Source organism: Pseudophryne corroboree, chromosome 8 (assembly GCF_028390025.1).
Source record: "Pseudophryne corroboree isolate aPseCor3 chromosome 8, aPseCor3.hap2, whole genome shotgun sequence".
Classification (NCBI taxonomy): domain Eukaryota; kingdom Metazoa; phylum Chordata; class Amphibia; order Anura; family Myobatrachidae; genus Pseudophryne; species Pseudophryne corroboree.
The window spans coordinates 485,667,743-485,672,125 of record NC_086451.1 but is presented as its reverse complement, the minus strand read 5'-3'; positions in this window follow the sequence as shown (position 1 = coordinate 485,672,125).

The following is a 4,383-nucleotide window of genomic DNA, read 5'->3' as shown; positions in this document are numbered from 1 at the left end:
TGTACCTGCCCTGTACCTCTGTACCCCCTGGTACCACGCTGTGTAACGCTGTACCTGCCCTGTTCCTCTGTATCCCCTGGTACCACGCTGTGTAACGCTGTACCTGTCCTGTAGATCTGAACCTCCTGGTACTACACTGTGTAACGCTGTACCTGCACTGTACCTCTGTATCCCCTGGTACCACACTGTGTAACGCTGTACCTGCACTGTACGTCTGTATCCCCTGGTACCACGCTGTGGAACACTGTACCTGCCCTGTACCTCTGTATCCCCTGGTACCACGCTGTGTAACGCTGTACTTGCACTATACCTCTGTATCCCCTGGTACCACGCTGTGTAACGCTGTACCTGCACTGTACCTCTGTATCCCCTAGTACCACGCTGTGTAACGCTGTACCTGTCCTGTACCTCTGTACTCCCTGGTACAACGCTGTGTAACGCTGTACCTGCCCTGTACCTCCTGGTACCACGCTGTGTAACGCTGTACCTTCCCTGTAGCTCTGTACTCCCTGGTACCACGCTGTGAAACGCTGTACCTGCCCTGTACCTCTGTACCCCCTGGTACCACACTGTGTAACGCTGTACCTGCCCTGTACCTCTGTACCTCCTGGTACCACGCTGTGTAACGCTGTACCTGCCCTGTACCTCTGTACCCCCTGGTACCACACTGTGTAATGCTGTACCTGCCCTGTACCTCTGTACCTCCTGGTACCACGCTGTGTAACGCTGTACCTGCCCTGTACCTCTGTACCTCCTGGTACCACGCTGTGTAACGCTGTACCTTCCCTGTAGCTCTGTACTCCCTGGTACCACGCTGTGAAACGCTGTACCTGCCCTGTAGCTCTGTACCCCCTGGTACAAGGCTGTGTAACGCTGTACCTGTCCTGTACCTCTGTACCCACTGGTACCACGCTGTGTAACGCTGTACCTGCCCTGTAGCTCTGTACTCCCTGGTACCACGCTGTGTAACGCTGTACCTGCCCTGTAGCTCTGTATCCCCTGGTACCATGCTGTGTAACACTGTACCTGTCCTGTACCTCTGTACCCCCTGGTACCACGCTGTGTAACGCTGTACCTGCCCTGTACCTCTGTACTCCCTGGTACCACGCTGTGTAACGCTGTACCTGCCCTGTACCTCTGTACCTCCTGGTACTAGGCTGGGTAATGCTGTAATGGCACTGCAGCTCTGTACCCCCTGGTACCACGCTGTGTAACGCTGTACCTGCCCTGTACCTCTGTACTCTCTGGTACCACGCTGTGTAACACTGTACCTTCCCTGTAGCTCTGTACTCCCTGGTACCACGCTGTGAAACGCTGTACCTGCCCTGTACCTCTGTACCCCCTGGTACCACGCTATGTAACGCTGTACCTGCCCTGTAGCTCTGTACCCCCTGGTACCATGCTGTGTAACGCTGTACCTGTCCTGTACCTCTGTACGCCCTGGTACCACACTATGTAACGCTGTACCTGCCCTGTAGCTCTGTACTCCCTGGTACCACACTGTGTAACGCTGTACCTGCCCTGTACCTCTGAACCTCCTGGTACCACGCTGTGTAATGCTGTAATGGCACTGCAGCTCTGTACCCCCTGGTACCACGCTGTGTAACGCTGTACCTGCCCTGTACCTCTGTACTGTCTGGTACCACGCTGTGTAACACTGTACCTGCCCTGTACCTCTGTACCCCCTGGTACCACACTGTTTAACGCTGTACCTGCCCTGTACCTCTGTACCCCCTGGTACCACGCTGTGTAACGCTGTACCTGCCCTGTACCTCTGTACTCCCTGGTACCACGCTGTGTAACACTGTACCTGCCCTGTAGCTCTGTACTGTCTGGTACCACGCTGTGTAACACTGTACCTGCCCTGTAGCTCTGTACTCCCTGGTACCACGCTGTGTAACACTGTACCTGTAGTGTACCTCTATACACCCTGGTACCACGCTGTGTAACGCTGTACCTGCCCTGTACCTCTGTACTCCCTGGTACCACGCTGTGTAATGCTGTACCTCCCCTGTACCTCTGTACTCCCTGGTACCACGCTGTGTAACGCTGTACCTGCCCTGTACTTCTGTACCTCCTGGTACCACGCTGTGTAATGCTGTACCTCCCCTGTACCTCTGTACTCCCTGGTACCACGCTGTGTAACGCTGTACCTGCCCTGTACCTCTGTACCCCCTGGTACCACGCTGTGTAACGCTGTACCTGCCCTGTACCTCTGTACTCCCTGGTACCACGCTGTGTAATGCTGTACCTCCCCTGTACCTCTGTACTCCCTGGTACCACGCTGTGTAACGCTGTACCTGCCCTGTACTTCTGTACCTCCTGGTACCACGCTGTGTAATGCTGTACGTTCCCTGTACCTCTGTATCCCCTGGTACCACACTGTGTAATGCTGTACCTGCCCTGTAGCTCTGTATCCCCTGGTACCACGCTGTGTAACGCTGTACCTGCCCTGTAGCTCTGTATCCCCTTGTACCACGCTGTGTAACACTGTACCTCCCCTGTACCTCTGTACTCCCTGGTACCACGCTGTGTAACGCTGTACCTGCCCTGTACCTCTGTACCCCCTGGTACCACGCTGTGTAACGCTGTACCTGTCCTGTACTTCTATACACCCTGGTACCACGCTGTGTAACGCTGTACCTGCCCTGTACCTCTGTACTCCCTGGTACCACGCTGTGTAATGCTGTACCTCCCCTGTACCTCTGTACTCCCTGGTACTACGCTGTGTAACGCTGTACCTGCCCTGTACTTCTGTACCCCCTGGTACCATGCTGTGTAACGCTGTACCTGCCCTGTACCTCTGTACCCCCTGGTACCATGCTGTGTAATGTTGTACCTTCCCTGTACCTCTGTATCCCCTGGTACCACGGTGTGTAACGCTGTACCTGTCCTATAGCTCTGTACCCCCTGGTACCACGCTGTGTAACGCTGTACCTGCCCTGTAGCTCTGTACACCCTGGTACCACGCCGTGTAACGCTGTACCTGCCCTGTACCTCTGTACCCCCTGGTACCACGCTGTGTAACGCTGTACCTGCACTGTACCTCTGTATCCACTGGTACCACGCTGTGTAACGCTGTACCTGCCGTGTACCTCTGTACTCCCTGGTACCACGCTGTGTAACGCTGTACCTGCCCTGTAGCTCTGTACTCCCTGGTACCACGCTGTGTAACGCTGTACCTGCCCTAATCCTCTGTACTCCCTGGTACCACGCTGTGTAACGCTGTACCTGCCCTGTAGCTCTGTACTCCCTGGTACCACGCTGTGTAAAGCTGTACCTGCCCTGTACCTCTGTACCCCCTGGTACCACACTGTGTAACGCTGTACCTGCCCTGTACCTCTGTACTCCCTGGTACCACAGTGTGTAACACTGTACCTGCCCTGTAGCTCTGTATCCCCTGGTACCACGCTGTGTGACACTGTACCTGCCCTGTACCTCTGTACTCCCTGGTACCACCCAGTGTAACGCTGTACCTGCCCTGTACCTCTGTATCCCCTGGTACCACGCTGTGTAACGCTGTACCTGCCTGTAGCTCTGTACCCCCTGGTACCACGCAGTGTAACACTGTATCTGCCCTATACCTCTGTACTCCCTGGTACCACGCAGTGGAACGCTGTATCTGCCCTGTACCTCTGTACTCCCAGGTACCACGCTGTGTAACGCTGTACCTGCCCTGTACCTCTGTATCCCCTGGTACCACGCTGTGTAACGCTAGACCTGCCCTGTGCCTCTGTACCTCCTGGTACCACGCTGTGTAACGCTGTACCTGCCCTGTACCTCTGTACCCCCTGGTACCACGCTGTGTAACGCTGTACCTGCCCTGTACCTCTTTACCCCCTGGTACCACACTGTATAATGCTGTACCTGCCCTGTACCTCTGTACTCCCTGGTACCACACTGTGTAACACTGTACCTGCACTGTACCTCTGTACCCCCTGGTACCACGCTGTGTAAAGCTTTACCTGCCCTGCAGCTCTATACCCCCTGGTACCACGCTGTGTAATGCTGTACCTGCCCTGTACCTATGTACTCCCTGGTACCACGCTGTGTAACGCTGTACCTGCACTGTACCTCTGAACCCCCTGGTACCACGCTGTGTAACGCTGTACCTGCCCTGTACCTCTGTATCCCCTGGTACCACGCTGTGTAACGCTGTACCTGCCCTGTACCTCTGTACCCCCTGGTACCACACTGCATAATGCTGTACCTGCCCTGTACCTATGTACTCCCTGGTACCATGCTGTGTAACGCTGTACCTGCCCTGTACCTCTGTAGTCCCTGGTACTATGCTGTGTAACGCTGTACCTGCACTGTACCTCTGTACTCCCTGGTACCACGCTGTGTAACGCTGTACCTGCACTGTACCTCTGTACCCCCCCT